Source organism: Rattus norvegicus, chromosome 15 (genome assembly GCF_036323735.1).
Source record: "Rattus norvegicus strain BN/NHsdMcwi chromosome 15, GRCr8, whole genome shotgun sequence".
NCBI classification, from domain to species: domain Eukaryota; kingdom Metazoa; phylum Chordata; class Mammalia; order Rodentia; family Muridae; genus Rattus; species Rattus norvegicus.
In genome coordinates this window covers 97,756,678-97,775,191 of record NC_086033.1, presented here as the reverse complement: position 1 = coordinate 97,775,191, position 18,514 = coordinate 97,756,678, and the positions used below count along the sequence as shown (strand labels likewise).

The window sequence follows — 18,514 nt, the reverse complement described above, 5'->3', positions numbered from 1 at the left end:
AAATACTCTGTAGTTCTAGGAGTATACTGTGAACAGATCCTTATATCATTTCTCATCCCTCAATTTTTCCAGGAAGTTACAAAATGTGCTACCCACCAAACTTTATATTTTCTTTTTCTTTTTCCAAAATTAAAAAAAAAAAGAGAGAGAAAATAGCAAGGAAAACAAACAAACAAGCAAAAAGCAGAAACTGAAAATTAGTAAGACAAAAACTATCAAAACAGAAACAAACAAAAACTCCACACAATCAATAGCCTCAATATTGTGTTGACCAACTAAATCTGGGAATGAAACCGTGAATATGGTTAATGATTCCAGTGACAGGCTTTTGGAGAAAACTATTCTCCCCTTTCTAGCAGGTATTTACTAGGTATAATCTTTTGGCTCAGGGTAGGATTTCATATTTACTTCCATTTTCTATGCTATGTTTTGTATTCTTTGAATTCGTGGAGGTCTTCCAATTATTGTCACAGATTCTGAGTTTAAATATGTACTAATCCTGTTGTGTTGGGAAGACATTGTTTTCTGGGAGTCATTTAAACCTCTACAATCTTTATTCTATTTTTTCCTCATTATACATAGATTTCAAAATCTTTCTTTTTTTAACAGTGATTCACATGTTTTATTTTGTTGTACATTCTTGTAGAACTCATTTAGTTTTTTTCAGTTTTGTAGAAAACTAGATGTTCCTGCCAAAATTTACTTAACTGTCTAATATTTAAGACCAATCAATATGTTTCATGAAGGGATGAAAAAGTCTCATGGCTAACTTGTTTTTAGAAAATTCTTGACCCAGAACTTCAGACAACCCTGAGACCACCAATTCTGCCCACCTCTCCCACATCCTTGGCCCAAGAGGATCTGGAGAAAGAAATATAGGAGCAGTCAGCAGTCAGAACTGAACCGAAACTGTCACACAGCTCCCTGCACCCAAATCCCATAGGGGAGAGAGCTGGACACTCAGAAGTGAAGACACTCCTGAGAAATCAGAGGAGAAAACTCTCTGCCCACATTCCCAACCCAAGAGGAAATTGCCTAGTGCCATCTGTCCCCCCCGGTATAGGGAACTTAAATCACTCAGGGGCAGGACCCTTCCAATTTCTGCCTATGCCAAGAGCTGACAACCAGTAACCAGGAGCGCCTGCACACCTGAGAACAGAGCTCTCTGTCCCCAAATCTGGCTGAAAGAAAACAGGTCTACAGGAGTGCTGACACACAGGCCTACAGGAGGGTCACTGTCAGATAGCAAGACAAGCTAATACCAGAGACAACCTGATGGAGAAAGGCATACTCAGAAAACTAAGCAGCAGAAACAGAGACTACTTGGCATCATCAGAGCCTAGCTCTCCCACCAAAGCAAATATTAGATATCCAAACACATCAGAAAAGCAAGATTTAGATATAAAATCACAGTTTACAATGATGATGGAGGATTTTAAGGACATAAATAATTTCCTTAAAGAAATACAGAACAGCACAAGTAAATAAGTAGAAACCCTTAAAGAGGAAACGCAAAATTGTTTACAAAAACATATCAGTGTACCATGTTGATGACACCATCCTGAGCTGTGCTTTGACCATTTATTAGGTTGGAAATTCTGTATTGTTCGAAAATCTTAGATATAAATGTGGAAACTGTTCATAAATCAACATCTCATTTACATCTTCTTCATCTCTGAAGGGGAAACAGGAGTCATAACTTTGCAATGTCTATCCATTGTCAGGAAGCAATGCTTTTTTGTACCTCAGATCAGGTGTGGAAGAGTAGAACAAGTCAAAGCAAGCTATTTTCTATAGAACACAAATTCCGTGAGAATATATCCAGAATTTTGAAATTGCTTAGCTGGAAAGCTTGATTTTTAAAGACACTGTGTTTCTTGATTTTTATTTCTTATTAAAAAGGAATAGGGGTTGGTATGAAAGCTCAGTCACTAAACTATTTGTCTTGTAACTTGAAGACCAGTCTTCAATTTTAAGAATCACAAACACACACACACACACACACACACACACACACACACACACACAGAGAGAGAGAGAGAGAGAGAGAGAGAGAGAGAGAGAGAGAGAGAGAGAGAGAGGCACACGGGCACACTTTCCAACATCATGCCACATTTGTTGGCAACTATTTATCTTTCTAGCACGGGGTGGGGGGCTATGAGGGCAGGCAGATCCTCAGTATTTACTGGCCAGACAATATAGCCTAAAATATGAATTCTAGGCTAGTAAGAGACCCTGTTCCATGCATTTGAAACCACATGTGTACTTACACGGAAAGTAGTTCTAGGATTTATTCAGAGTAAAATTTAATCCATAAACTCTGGAATTAGCTCTCTTAAGTAGACGTGGGCAATTTGCATTGGTAGGGAAAGAAAGAGAGCTGAAGAAAAAAAAGACACCGAGATGTTCAAAGGAGCGAGTTGGGAAATACTACATTTGAAAGGTAATAAGGACACTTCCTATGAGGCACAGATATCGAAGGAGGTGATGAGAATAGAGAGCTAGTCTTCAGATGAGGAAAGGTAGCAGATTGTACAGTTCTTCCTTGATATTCCTATGATCAGTAAAGTGGAAATCAAGATGCTGGACTTGAACAAAAAGAAGGTAAAATTTCGAGCTTGGGAGAAAGGTCAAAACTTTGCTGTGTGAAGTAATCTATTAAATCAATAGGACAAAAGTACAAAGGTCTCAAAAGATGAATGGAGAGACAGATGATGTTAGCCAGTAGCCACTTGTCATGGGTCAGGTCAAAGATACTTAGTAATCTTCTTTGGTAAATTAAAACACGGTGTGGAGCCTGGGAAGGCTGACCCTGTGCATTTGCAAGGTGGCAAGGATAGGAAAGGCGGTTTATATTTGAAAACAGGGAAGAGTTTGGTTAGTACCAAGATGTAACATTGGTCATATTTTTATGTCTTTAAAACTAGGGAGGGACTTTTTTGGATTAGGATTTTTAAGATAATCACATGGGCAAAACTAATAGCAAATGATGGGGAATCAGGGCAAAAAGTACAAAAGATTTCCATAATTTTGAATTTTTCTATCTTCCACAGTATTCCCACTGATGATATCATTGTGATAGCCCAGGTCAAGGCATAACTTTTTTTATTTATTTCAGTTCTCATGAATTCCAACTTTTAAAATTGGTCATTTTTATTACATATTTTTTATTTTATTCAAAATTTTTACTACTTTAGTTTTTTATGATTTAATAGTGGAGATACAAAGCCAATGTATTGCATTTAATCATCATAAAGTCAGCTATATGTGACAGACTAAGTGATTTTTTTTCATGACTTTTCTGATTTCAATAAAAGAGGAGTCTTTGCCTATGAAACATAAAGAGAGCTACCCAAAGCAGCCTTGATATTAATTAAAGAGGGCATTTGACACTTGTAACTGTGATTCTCTTTGGGAATAAAAACTGTATGCCAAGTTCTAGTTTTTTGTTGCTGTTGTTACTGTTTTCTGGTACTGAGTACTGACTCCAGAGTCTTGAGCCTGCTAGGAAAGTTCACCACAACTGAACCATAACTTAACACTTTCTTATCATTTAAATTTGTTCATTGATAATTCATGCTGTTATGCAATGCATTCTGATCAGTGTTACCTCCAAATGTACTTTATCATCCTCCTAAGCCTGTTACTCTCCATTTCCAGCAAAGCCTTTTACGTCATTTAGTTTGCTTTGTTACCCTCTTGAGCACATTGTGCTCATTTGTCTGAACCTGGTTTCAGAACTACTGGTGGGAACACTCCTGAAACCTGTCTCAGTCTTCCTTTCTACCCCAACTCTAAATGCATTAGAAATTAGTTTGTCAAGGTTAGAGTTCAGCTGCAATTTATAAGCTACCCTAATGGCTTGAATTATAAGTGTGCCGCCATGCCCAGTTTGTTGAATAATGTAATTCAACAAATTATATTAATTAATCATTCATTGATTGCCTGTGTAAATTCTTGTATTTAAGTATTTAAATTATTTTGAAAAGTCATTCATGTTAGAAACTACCAGTAATCTCACCATTTTAGAGGCAGAGGCAGGAAGAGTGTTTCAAGTTTGAAATCAGTCTGGTCTACAGACTTATGAGTTATGAGCCAAACAGGGTTACATAATAAGAACTTGCACCAAAAACAAACTAAAAATATTTTAGTGTATTCAAAATTTTGTTTTAACTTCTTTTAATTCTCAGAGAGTAATTAGGATTTTACAAACTCATTTCAGTCACATATTTTATCATGGCACCTTCTGACTAACCCAAGTCCAAATCCATGTGTTCTTTCTTTGTGTTCATTGGGTAGAGTCTTTAACTCAATTAGGACCCTTGGCTTCCTTCAGAGTATGAGTTAAAATGTGTTAAAGATAGATTGCTGTGACACCACACACCCACATCTGTAGATTTCTATGAAGCCAGGGGACAGGAATGGTAATTTACAAGCTCTGAGATTTGACAGAAACAAAATATATTCAAGTCTTTCACCTTACATAATTCTAAGATGTTCCTCCTTTCTCTCAGTAATGAGACAGCTATGGGGTCTTAATCAGAGCACAATCATCCCAAGAGTACACAGTACCTACGGGTCCAGCCTCATATATAGCAGAGGATGGCCTTGTTGGGCATCAATGGGAGAAGAGGCCCTTGGTCCTGTGAAGACTTGGTGCCCCAGTATATAAGAATGCCAGGGAATGGTGGTGGGAAGGAGTGGGTGGGTGGGGGAGATAGAAAACTGGAGAAAGATGAATCCTGATTGTGGTGCTCAAAAAACAATAAAAGAAGAAAAATAAATAAAGGTTCTTCCTCAGAGAGCTTATTTAGGCCATACCCACTCATCTCTTCAGATCATTGAAAATACTGACTTTCCTTATGATAACTAATGGGTATTTCTCCTACACAATATTTTAAGCATTGCCCCACTTTCCCACTATTCTTAGCAAGTCATATTTTGCAAAAGGCTCACTGCCAGACTGAAAACAAATTCTCTTGCTGATAAACCAGACCCACAATGTGTTTGTTTTATTTTGGCCCCAAAATGTTTAGATAAGAAACATTTTGCCATTATGTGTTTGTTTCCTTTCAGGCTAAATACATTGAAAACTTTCTTTCAAAACTGCTCAACGGTTGTAAAAGTGAAAGTGAGAGAAAAGTAAAATAAATATGTCTGTAAAGGACTTTCCTCAGCTGAGCAGTTAATTCTCACTGTAGCCACACTGGAACTCTGTCTCTCACTGTAACAATTAGATAAGATGTGCATCAGTGGATGCAAACAGCAAAGGAGCATCTTTTATAAAAACGTATTTGTTTTCTAATGGAAAAGGGGCCTCTATCTCTGCAAATAAGTCTTAAAAGTCAGGAAACTTAATTTTCTTTTTCAAATTGGAAACAAAATAGAAAAAATAAACCTTTGTGCCTATGTTGGTTTTTATTTTTTATTATTTTACTTTTGTATGGAGTAAATACTTAAATGAACACAGAATGTAATATATATAGAATAAAATATTCAAATGACATTCAAAATAGTATTTTGAAGATATATTTTTTAGATAGTTCCTTCATTAATTTTCTGTGGTGTACAAGAACTACCTTGACTTAATGATTTTGAATAAAGTCCTTTTGTTGACTCAGGCTTTCTTCAGGAGGAGAGTCTATGAACATTTGAGATGTAACTCGAGATCCTGGAAACGAGGTGTTGACTGGACGAAGAAGCAATTTCAATACACCGTTAAGGACACATTTCACTCTAAGCTCTTTAGAGTTTTCATGAAGTTTGTAACCCTGTTTCTATGTAATATATGGCACCTGATTTTGTGTAATCTTGCCAGAGAGAGAGAGAGAGAGAGAGAGAGAGAGAGAGAGAGAGAGACAGAGAGAGAGAGAGAAACAGACAGACAGACAGAGAGGCAGAGAGACAGAGATAGAGACAGAGAAGTAACTGTTATTGCAACTGTACTAAGCACCTTGTTTAAGGCTGGATGCCCTGGTTAGGTAGGCCCCATGAGAGCATTCTGTCTAGTAATTAAATGAAAGAAAGCTTTAATTACATCTACTTGTTGCTTTATTTTTGTTATCTCATGTTAGCAACTCATAATGTTTGTTTATCGTCAAGTAGAGGACGTAAAAATGTTGTAATATATTATCATCTATCCATATTACCATTCAGTAATATGTCTACCTTCCCCTGTCTCAGTCTTTCTCCCTTTCTTCAATAACTATCTGTACCTATATCCATGTTTATACCTATATCAATACCTCTTCTTATCTTTTAATCAGCCTATTTTAATATATATGTAAACATAAAAAGATTAAATATATATTGCAATCAGAGATGGGATCAGGAAATGTAAAAATTCAAAAGACTAGTAAATGGGAATTCTTTTCAACTTCTTTTCCTCCCATAAAGTTTAACCCTTTTACTTCCCTCACTATCATCAGTGCATCAGTGGCTACACACAGAAATAGAAAGATAGTGTAGACAATAGGATAAAAGGATAAGAAATTCTCTGTCAAGTTAATTTCTGACAAATAGAGTTAAACATTTTATAGAAACTATTGTGCTTTGTGTGGTACATTAAGTTCTTAAACATTTCATAGGCATGTACAATATGTTTTACAAAGAAAACATTAGGATGGGAAAAAGGGAAGATTTCCTTCTACATTTACATGTGAATCCAGGTCCATTTTTTAGGACATATAAAAAACAAACAATCAAACAAACAAACAAACAAACAAAACACTGTATAATTCCCTTTCTATTCTTAATGAAAGTTTAAGACTTTATAAAATCTTAAATTAATGGATTTCAAGGCCCATACCTAAACATAGTAAAAGCCATATACAGCAAACCAGTTGCTAACATTAAACTAAATGGAGAGAAACTTGAAGCAATCCCACTAAAATCAGGGACTAGACAAGGCTGCCCACTCTCTCCCTACTTATTCAATATAGTTCTTGAAGTTCTAGCCAGAGCAATCAGACAACAAAAGGAAGTCAAGGGGATACAGATCGGAAAAGAAGAGGTCAAAATATCACTATTTGCAGATGATATGATAGTATATTTAAGTGATCCCAAAAGTTCCACCAGAGAACTACTAAAGCTGGTAAACAACTTCAGCAAAGTGGCTGGGTATAAAATTAACTCAAATAAATCAGTAGCCTTCCTCTACACAAAAGAGAAACAAGCCGAAAAAGAAATTAGGGAAACGACACCCTCCATAATAGACCCAAATAATATAAAGTACCTCGGTGTGACTTTAACCAAGCAAGTAAAAGATCTTACAATAAGAACTTCAAGACTCTGAAGAAAGAAATTGAAGAAGACCTCAGAAGATGGAAAGATCTCCCTTGCTCATGGATTGGCAGGATTAATATACTAAAAATGGCCATTTTACCAAAAGCAATCTACAGATTCAATGCAATCCCCATCAAAATACCAATCCAATTCTTCAAAGAGTTAGACAGAACAATTTGCAAATTCAGCTGGAATAACAAAAAAACCCAGGATAGCTAAAACTATCCTCAACAATAAAAGGACTTCAGGGGGAATCACTATCCCTGAACTCAAGCAGTATTACCGAGCAATAGTGATAAAAACTGCATGGTATTGGTACAGAGACAGACAGATAGACCAATGGAACAGAATTGAAGACCCAGAAATGAATCCACACACCTATGGGCACTTGATTTTTGACAAAAGAGCAAAAACCATCAAATGGAAAAAAGACAGCATTTTCAGCAAATGGTGCTGGTTCAACTGGAGGTGAACATGTAGAAGAATGCAGATCGATCCATGCTTATCACCCTGTACAAATCTTAAGTCCAAGTGGATCAAGGACCTCCACATCAAACCAGATACACTCAAACTAATAGAAGAAAAACTAGGGAAGCATCTGGAACACATGGGCACAGGAAAAAATTTCCTGAACAAAACACCAATGGCTTATGCTCTAAGATCAAGAATCGACAAATGGGATCTCATAAAACTACAAAGCTTCTGTAAGGCAAAGGACACTGCGGTTAGGACAAAACGGCAACCAACAGATTGGGAAAAGATCCTTACCAATCCTACAACAGATAGAGGCCTTATATCCAAAATATACAAAGAACTCAAGAAGTTAGACTGCAGGGAGACAAATAACCCTATTAAAAATGGGACCCTACTAGGATAAAAATTACATTACGTCTCATGTCACTATTTATTGTCACTTTCTTATCAAGAATTCTAGTAAATTTTTCACATTTCAAATAAAATATAATTATTTCTGTGTCATATACGAAAAAAATGGGGTTCAGAGCTAAACAAAGAACTCACAGCTGAGGAATGCCGAATGGCTGAGAAACACCTAAAGAAATGTTCAACATCTTTAGTCATAAGGGAAATGCAAATCAAAACAACCCTGAGATTTCACCTCACACCAGTGAGAATGGCTAAGATCAAAAACTCAGGTAACAGCAGATGCTGGTGAGGATGCGGAGAAAGAGGAACACTCCTCCATTGTTGGTGGGATTGCAGACTGGTACAACCATTCTGGAAATCAGTCTGGAGGTTCCTCAGAAAATTGGACATTGAACTGCCTGAAGATCCAGCTATACCTCTCTTGGGCATATACCCAAAAGATGTCCCAACATATAAAAAAGACATGTGCTCCACTATGTTCATCGCAGCCTTATTTATAATAGCCAGAAGCTGGAAAGAACCCAGATGCCCTTCAACAGAGGAATGGATACAGAAAATGTGGTACATCTACACAATAGAATATTACTCAGCTATCAAAAACAATGACTTTATGAAATTCGTAGGCAAATGGTTGGAACTGGAAAATATCATCCTGAGTGAGGTAACCCAATCACAGAAAAACACACATGGTATGCACTCATTGATAAGTGGCTATTAACCCAAATGCTTGAATTACCCTAGATGCCTAGAACAAATGAAACTCAAGACGGATGATCAAAATGTGAATGCTTCACTCCTTCTTTAAAAGGGGAACAAGAATACACTTGGCAGGGAATAGAGAGGCAAAGATTAAAACAGACACAGAAGGAACACCCATTCAGAGCCTGCCCCACATGTGGCCCATACATATACAGCCACCCAATTAGACAAGATGGATGAAGCAAAGAAGTGCAGGCCGACAGGAGCCGGATGGACATCGCTCCTAAGAGACAGAGCCAGAATATAGCAAATACAGAGGCGAATGCCAGCAGCAAACCACTGAACTGAGAATAGGACCCCCGTTGAAGGAATCAGAAAAGGAACTGAAAGAGCTTGAAGGGGCTCCAGACCCCATATGTACAACAATGCCAAGCAACTAGAGCTTCCAGGGACTAAGCCACTACCTAAAGACTATACATGGACTGACCCTGGACTCTGACCTCATAGGTAGCAATGAATATCCTTGTAAGAGCACCAGTGGAAGGGGAAGCCCTGGGTCCTGCTAAGACTGAACCCCCAGTGAACTAGATTGTTGGGGGCAGGGCGGCAATGGGGGGAGGATGGGGAGGGGAACACCCATAAAGGAGGGGAGGGGGAGGGCTTAGGGGGATGTTTGCCCGGAAACCGGGTAAGGGAATAACACTCGAAATGTAAATAAGAAATACTCAAGTTAATAAAAAAAATCTTAAATTAAATTTTAAACTAAATGATGGCACCGCTTTGGTGTCTCTCAGTGAATAATGACAATGTGACTATACTTCATAGCTTCATGAAATTTACAGCTAAATAAATTTAAGTATATTTTGATTATATTCTTCCCCTCGCAGAAGTCCTTTCAGGTTCTCTTCTCCTCTCTTCCCAGCCACATTTCAGTTCTTTCTCAAAGAAACATATGAACAATTCAATGCAACAACAAAAGCTAGAAAAACAAAATACATCATACAAAAATATGCAAACAGAAGCAAAACACACACACAGACACACAGAGACACATAGACACACACACATACATACACATACAGACATAGGGAAAGAAAAAAAGAAAGAAAGAAAGAAAGAAAGAAAGGAAGGAAGGAAGGAAGGAAGGAAACAAGAAAAAAAAGGAAGGAAGGAGGGAAGGAATAAAGAAATAAATGAAGGAAGGAAGGAAGAAAGAAAGAGAAAGAAAGAAAGAAAGAAAGAAAGAAAGAAAGAAAGAAAGAAAGAAAGAGAAAATCTGTGTAGTTCTTTATTTAGTAGGGGACAACTACTCCTGAGCATGAGACCTGCCCTGGGGTGGCTGGGTGCTCAGTGCCATTCCATTGGAGAAAAGACTGAAGCACATGTTAGGGCCTGCTCAGGTCTACACCAGGCCCTGTGCATATGTATTATGGCTTCCAGGTTTCTGTTTTTAGGGGAGTCCTGATGTGCGAACAAATGGGTCTCTGAGTCTTGTGCCTTCTTTTGAGCTCTTTTCTTTCTGTTGGTTTGTTTCTCAAATTTTCTGTGATAGCTTTTATTTTACTTTATATTTAATTTTGTTATATTTTTTGATAGAAGGAAAGTAAATCTAGACATTAGTATGAAGGTTAACAACTGAAGTGTCATCTATATCTCCCAGAGAGAAAAGATTTTCTTAATGATAAAATATTTGGAAAGTAATCTCACTGTCCTTCAACAATGCTGTGTATCGCTGCGTGTACTTCAAATTACATTTAACTATCTATTTCCATATATCTATAACATATATTATTTAGATACATATGCATGTATGTATATTTTATGGTGACAGCCTCTAATTTATTACCTATCCATGGCTGTTAGCTATATGTTAGGGATAAATTTCAAAAGGCATTTTATTTGTTTTGGTCTGAATATTACTAGGTATTCTCATAACATCAAAAGTGCTATTCTAGTCTTATTCAGATGTAGGAAGAAAGAAGTTACTAGAGGTAACTTTTCTAGAAGCAAGACAGTATCACATACAAGCAAGACATTTATCGTAATTCATACTTTCTTAAGCTAGAAATACTTCTCATTATAATTGTTTTTCTATTGTAGATAGTTGAATCACAAATACTTTTATGTATTTTTAGATTCGACTTGAACTATTTTTATCACTTGAAGCTATGACAGAAAAAACATAATTATCTGCTGTAACACCTGGTAGAATACCTTATTGTTTTGTTTGTGCTTCATTGGCAGTTTCCTATATGCCTAATAGATGCCTCTTTCCCTAAACAGCCACTCCATCCAATAATACACTTTCATTTGAAATATTTCTTTATTATTCTAATTTTCCCTTCACAGCCAAGATGTTTCCAAAGGTGTCTGAATCCTAGTTCCTCCACCCTCATTTATCAAAGAATAGCTATGTTTTATTCAATTTGGGGGATATTGTCTGCAAGGCAATGATCTATATTCTTAGAGTTCACTAAATCTTCCCCAGTTATGTTACTCTTGTCCTCAAAATCTAACATCCAAACGACTTCCATATGAGAAAATAAAACTGTACTATAATGTAAATGTATTCAGATTTTGGTTATCTAAGGCATAAAATGGAAAAAATATACTTTACATGCTAGGCCACCAATGTCACTTTTGGTAGCATTAATTTGTTCTTTCTCTGGGATTTTCTATCTTGTCTTTTCTTTCTAAAGTTTTGAAATGTTTCTTTTTAGAAGTTTTCTTTATTGCTTAATTCTTCTCCACTGTGAGTCTTTGTTTTGATGTATTGTTACTTTCAATAATCTTTTTGAAATTGAGACATGTTTTCCTTCAAGTATTGGTTGGTAGCATGGCATGCAATAAGTATCATTTGCTGGGCAGTTTTTCTTTTCTTTCTGCACAATATTTCAGCTTAATGTTTATAAATTGGCATTGTAGACAAACACTGTTCGAGATATTATGTACTGTAATAGAGTTATGAAAATGTGTAGTGGGAATACAAAGGATGATTAGTAGTGAATGGTCCTCAAAATTCACAATTTCAAGATTTCATCAAGAGGCCTAAGCTGTTAAACAGTGAAGACAGTTTACTCTTTATTTCAGATGTTAAGTATCTTCTTTATAGAAATAACACAACAAAGGGGTAGGTTCTGAGAGGTATAAGATATTCTCAAGATGTAGAATCAAAGTATAATTGAAGAAAAATAAGTCTACTTGTACCAGATATCAAATATAGAAAAAAGGTAAAATATTAAGAATATTAGAATATTGGAACATTTACCAGAATATTAAAATAAATATTAGAATATTTGTTACCTATGGCCACCTCCTGAATGAATAAATAATAGAAAATTTCAACAACAAGAATAAAGCCTGATAGGAAACTGCAGTGGGTGCTTGAAACCCTGTGAGCAGATTAGATAGCTTCCTTTTGAGTGACAGAACATCTCATGACCCACAAACTGTGTGAACTACATAGTAATAAAACTGTAAGTGGATCATGGGTTATGTTCAGTACTTATGCAGGGTCAATGGCTGGACACTGGAAGAGCATGTCTGTCATAAGAGGAAGTTCTGTTTATCATCATTTGTCTATATATCCATAGAAGATCAAAGGTAAAGAACAGTTGCAATAATCAGAGAGACAGGCCTCCAAAACCAAGAATAAAGAAAGATAAAGTAAAAATATAAGTTACATATGAAAATTTCAATACAGTAAATTAACAAGTAAATGACATAAAAATTAGTTTATTTAAATTTTTTAAATTGTAAGTTGGTAACCTTTCTCCTTCCCTTTTTCTTTTTCCAAACTCTCCCCTGCATCCCATACTCTTCTTCAAGTTCATGGCATTTTTTTTATCAAGTGCTATTGAATATGTGTGTGTGTGTGTGTGTGTGTGTGTGTGTGTGTGTGTACATGCATATTTCTAAACATAACTTGTCAAGTACATATAATGTTGCCTCTATGTATGTCTTCATGGGGAACCATTTGGCACTCTACAACCAATTGGTGTGCTCTTTCCTGGAGAGGTCGACCCCTTCTGCTCCCAGCTTTACTCAGATTCCTAAAGCTATCCTCATCCATACAGCTCAGATAGTTATACATTCAATTTACTGGGGTGGATGTTGAACCTCATTGACCTTAGGAATAAAGTAAAGTATGTTTGTGGGCTGTTTGAATTCATTAAAACACTTTGAATGTACAATTATGGCATGAGGTACCCTGTATAGACATCCAGAGCAGCAGACAGGAAACTATGCAGTAGACTAACTTACCGCTTTGTAACTTACCTCATTTCCCTCAAATGAGGATATTCTCTCATTAGTACTCATGACCTTCCTGATGGGTCCATCTCACGTGAAATATTTTAAAACAAACCCCCTTTTCCTCCACAGTTTACTTCATTGCTACCTTGTGTTAGCTTGCATATCTTGATGTTTGAATTCTAGAACACATACAATATCTCAAATTCTCATAGTTAAGTCCCATACAGTTTGATTTTATTTTCACAATATGCTATGGAATGATGTGGAGACCGAACCCCTCCCAGTGATTTGTTATGGGTTTCTGCATCTGCACCCATTAGCTACTGGAGCAGACTTTACTGATGGAGACTGGGTTAGGTACTGATCTATGAGTATGGGCAAATATCATTAGGAACGATTTCATTGATGTTTTGGGGACAGTCTTGTTTGGGAGTACCCTAGGTCTCTATATCATTCACCTTCTGGTCTGGGAACCCCATAGAAGAGGAGGAAAAGTGACTATAGGAGCCAGAGGGGCGGGGAATAGCAGAACCAGCATGGCTTCTCTGTGTTCAGTGAGTTGTGTGGTGTTGTCCTCAGCAGTGGATCCTAGCTGTCAGTTCACGGAGAAAAACACTTTGTCTTAGAATCAGCATTGGTTGTTTGGCCAATTCCACAAGTTAATGCAACCAGATATGTCAGGAGAAGCCGGGCTTGGATACAAAAGACTGTCACTTGACATTCCACATCCTCCAAATCAAGGAGTACTCATTAGGTCCGCCTTCATAGGTTCCAGGAAGTTTTCTGTGCACGAGGAGGCTACCATTCTTTATTACTATTTATTATTATTATTATTATTATTATTATTATTATTATTGTTGTTGTTGTTGTTGTTGTTGTTGTTGTTGTTTTTGCTGTTGTTGTTGTTGTTTAATCTTTTTTTACAATCCAGTCATTATCCCCCTCCCAGTCTGCCCTTCAACAGATCCTCATCCTATTCCTCCTCCCCTGTCCCCAAGTTGATGTCCTTAGCCTCGCCACACAAGACCTCCCCACTCCCTGCAGTCTCTCAAGGGTTAGGTGCTTCTTCTCTCACTGAGGCCAGACCAGGAAGACCTCTGTTGTATATGTGTAGTAGGCCTTATATCAGCTAAAATATGCTGCTAGATTTGTGGCTCAGTGTCTGAGAGATCTTGGGGTTCCAGGTTAGTTGAGACTGCTGGTCTTCTTATGCAGTCTCCCTCCAACACAGCTTCTTCCAGCTTTTACCTAATTCAACTACAGGCTCCAGCTTCTGTCCATTAATTGGTTGTAATTATCTGCATTTGACTCTTTCAGCTGTTTGTTGGGAAGCTACAATTCTGTTTTTTAATTGAATAATTTTTATTTACATTTCAAATGTTATCCCCATTTTTCCCACCCAACCACCCCCACCTTCCCGAATCCCCACCCTACTTTCCCCTACACGAGGGGTCCAGCCTTGGTAGGACCAAAGGCTTCTCCTCCCTTTGGGGCCCAACAAGACCACTGGAGCCATGGGTCTGTCCATGTGTACACTTTGGATGGTGGTTTAGTCTGTGGGAGCTCTGGTTGGTTGGTATGGTTGTTCCTTTAGGGTTAAAACCCCTTCAGCTCCCTCAATCCTTTCTCTAACTTCTCCAAAGGGGACCCCATTCTCAGTTCAATGGTTGGCGGGGAGCATTCACCTCTGTATTTGTCATGCTGTGGCAGAGCCTCTCAGGAGACAGCTACATCAGGCTCCTGTCAGCATCACTTCTTGGCATCAGCAATATTGTCTGGGTTTGGTGGCTGTATGTTTATGGACTGGATCCTCAGGTGAGGTTAGGTTCTGCATGGTCATTCCTTCAGTCTCTGCTCCAAATTTTGTCTCCATATTTCCTCCTATGAATAATTTATTCCCCCTTCTAAGAAGGTCTAAAGTATCTATACTTTGGTCATCCTTCTTCCTGAGCTTCATGTGGTTTGTGGATTGTATCTTGTGTAATCTGAGCTTTGGACTAATATCCACTTATTAGTGAACTGCATATGATAGTGTGTTCTTTTGTGATTGGGTTACCTCATTCAGGATGATATTTTCTAGTACCATCCATTTACCTCTGAATTTCACGAAATCATTGTTTTTAATACATGAATAATTCTCCATTGTGTAGATGTACCACATTTTCTGTGACCATTCTTCTGTTGAAAGACATCTGGCTATTATAAATAATAGTAGTTTAATTGGATAATTTTTATTTACATTTCAAATATTATCCCATTTTCCCACCCAACCACCCACACCTTCCTGAATCCCCACCCTGACTTTCCCCTACACTAGGGATTATGAGCATAGTGGAGCATGTATCCTTGTTATATGTTTGAGCATCTTCTGGGTATATGCCCAGGAGTGGTATAGCTGGGTCCTCAGGTATTACTATGTCCAATTTTCTGAGGAACCTCCAGATTGAATTCCAGAATGGTTGTGCCAGCTTGCAATCCCACAGTCAATGGAGGAGTGTTCCTCTTTCTCCACATCTTCGCCAGCATCTGTAGTCACCTGAGTTTTTGATCTTAGACATTCTGACTGGTGTGAGGTAGAATCTCAGGGTTTGATTTGATTTGCATTTCCCTTACGACTAAAGAATTTGAACATTTCTTTTTTTTTTTTTTTTTTTGTTTCTATTTATTTTACATTTCGAGTGTTATTCCCTTTCCCGGTTTCCGGGCAAACATCCCCCTCCCCCCTCCCCTTCCTTATGGGTGTTCCCCTCCCAACCCTCCCACCATTGCCGCCCTCCCCCCATAGACTAGTTCACTGGGGGTTCAGTCTTAGCAGGACCCAGGGCTTCCCCTTCCACTGGTGCTCTTACTAGTATATTCATTGCTACCTATGGGGTCAGAGTCCAGGGTCAGTCCATGTATAGTCTTTAGGTAGTGGCTTAGTCCCTGGAGGCTCTGGTTGCTTGGCATTGTTGTACTTTTGGGGTCTCGAGCCCCTTCAAGCTCTTCCAGTTCTTTCTCTGATTCCTTCAATAGGGGACCTATTCTCAGTTCAGTGGTTTGCTGCTGGCATTCGCCTCTGTATTTGCTGTATTCTGGCTGTGTCTCTCAGGAGCGATCTACATCCGGCTCCTGTCGGTCTGCACTTCTTTGCTTCATCCATCTAGTCCAATTGGGTGGCTGTATATGTATGGGCCAAATGTGGGACAGGCTCTGAATGGGTGTTCCTTCAGTCTCTGTTTTAATCTTTGCCTCTCCCTTCCCTGCCAAGGGTATTCTTTTTCCTCATTTAAAGAAGGAGTGAAGCATTCACATTTTGATCATCCGTCTTGAGTTTCGTTTGTTCTAGCGATCTAGGGTAATTAGTTTTACTGTCCTTGGACTTTGAAGGATGGAAAGACGGAAGTGATGAAGCCTCTAAGGCCAGTGCTTTAAAATGAAACAGATAGCTTTTTGAGCAAACCAACTCACTTGAGCAATATCTGAGTACCTACGCCTTAATCCAGCATTAGTTTTGGGTTTTTAGTTTTACACATCAGTATCTTATTTTCCATTTTAGATATACTCAATAATAAGAAAATCTATATAAAGTTTTTAAGATTCTTAAGGCTATTGCCTGATTATTACCTTTTTCCTTTGCTTGTAAATTATTTTCAGGAGACACTGACCTTTAGAGACATTCATCCTAGAAATAGCTGTCTGTAGTCCGTCATACCTTAAGCCTGGAATGATGAATCAATACACATTGTGAATAAAATATTAGAACATATACTTCAATGCACAGCCCTATTGAACTTCTTGTGAACTTGAACAGTTAAAGTTTACAATCTGAAATATATACTAAAGTTTCAATGAATCCTCCAATGGTTCTTGACGTGGAAACGTAATATACATATTCCTATGTTAATGGTACTTCAGAGGTGCAGCATTTGGGACTTCTGTGGGATGAGAAGAAGCCATTAGTGTTGGGATTTATGAAGAGTAACTTTGTTCACTAAGTAAGGGAAAGTTATGCATATCTGTTAGTCACCTGCCTTCTATCTTGGGCCTGGAGGGAAATTTAATGAAACAGAAATGGAAGAAGCACAGGACGAAGGCAGATTTCAGGATGACACCCGAGTGCTCCACAGCAGGAGCTAGTCAAGGACAGTATAGTGGAGAATGGCAATGCCATTGTAATAGGCCTTGTCTTACTTAGATCTAATCATGGTCACATGAGCTGAAGAAGACAACAGTTTTTAGAAGGTACAGACCTCAGAAGCTGGACAGTAACTCAAGGCATTTTCTTTTTATCCTCAAGAAAAAAATAAAATAGCCTGAAACAATAATTTAGGATGCCATGGGATGATATGCTGAACAACTCATGAAAGCAGAATGGCATGAGATGAAGTAGAATCCTGTAAAGACTGAAAGCCTTCCAGAAAAAAAAATAAAAGAAAAAATTGTTCCATAGGGACAAGAATAAGAATAAAGTGAAACCAAAGCCAAAAGTGAGACAAATAGTCTTGAATTTCAGGTCTAGTATGCAAAAGGACTTGATGAGGCCAAGCATTTAGACCCCTAGGGTTTTAGTCCTAGAACACTAGAAAAAGTTTAAGAAATCACACCCAAAGAAACTATAGAAGAGATATAAAATATGGTAAATACTGAAGTATTTGTAATTTAAAATGTTACCAGAAAGTAATAAGAAAGAAAGTGAGAAAGAGGTTATAAAGGCACTATATTAATTTTTTATTTGAGATTTTAAAAAGAATAAAAGAAAAGGGACTTTTTTGCAAGCAAAAACTTTTCTGTGACATTAACAAACCCCCTGTTATGAAGATTATTGTTTGCAAGAAGAAAGGTATAAATAACCAGACACTTCAGATCTAAAAGTTGCAATTTAGTTTTTAGTTTACTTTGCTATTCAAAAAAATTAACCATCTGATGAATATCAAATAAAATCATGAATTCAGCAGTGCCTTGATAGACCACTGAGTATACAAGTAAAGTAAGTAAAAGATATTTTTATATTAAACGTGGTTTCATCTTAATGCAAGTTTAACTATCATAGGAATAAATTATAGTTAATTTGTGTTTTTAGCCTCCCCTGGTCTTTCACAGCAGCAAGTGTTCACATCCATTTGTCCCTCATAGGAAGTCTTTTATTACAATTTGTCTTTAGCCTTTTGATTTCCCCAGGATATTTAAAGTAAGTGTTTTAAATTCCTTGGTATGTAATTGTGTATGTGGTTGTAATCGTTTAAGGTAAATCTTACTGAATTACAAATCAAGTGTCAATTTGACTAAATGAAATTGCAATTTAATATGAAAGTCATTAATATTCAATTATCAGAATTAATTTGCTAAGCCTTGTTAAGGATTTAAAATGAGTGTGAGATTTAAAAGCTTTGCAGAGTTGTGATAATTAATT

At 37.3% G+C, this 18,514-nt stretch overlaps 1 long non-coding RNA gene across 3 annotated transcripts in view; it reads right to left on the bottom strand.

Moving 5' to 3' along the window:
- The window catches only part of LOC134482014 (uncharacterized), a 103,763-nt gene that overhangs the window by 49,227 nt on the left and 36,022 nt on the right, over positions 1 to 18,514 (bottom strand). Inside the window, exon 2 of one of the 3 annotated variants that reach the window (XR_010058035.1) lies at positions 16,729 to 16,823. The exons of the other annotated variants lie outside the window; for them this stretch is intronic. This is a non-coding gene — a long non-coding RNA (uncharacterized LOC134482014). The remainder of the gene's footprint in view (positions 1 to 16,728; positions 16,824 to 18,514) is intronic. 3 annotated transcript variants of the gene reach the window in all.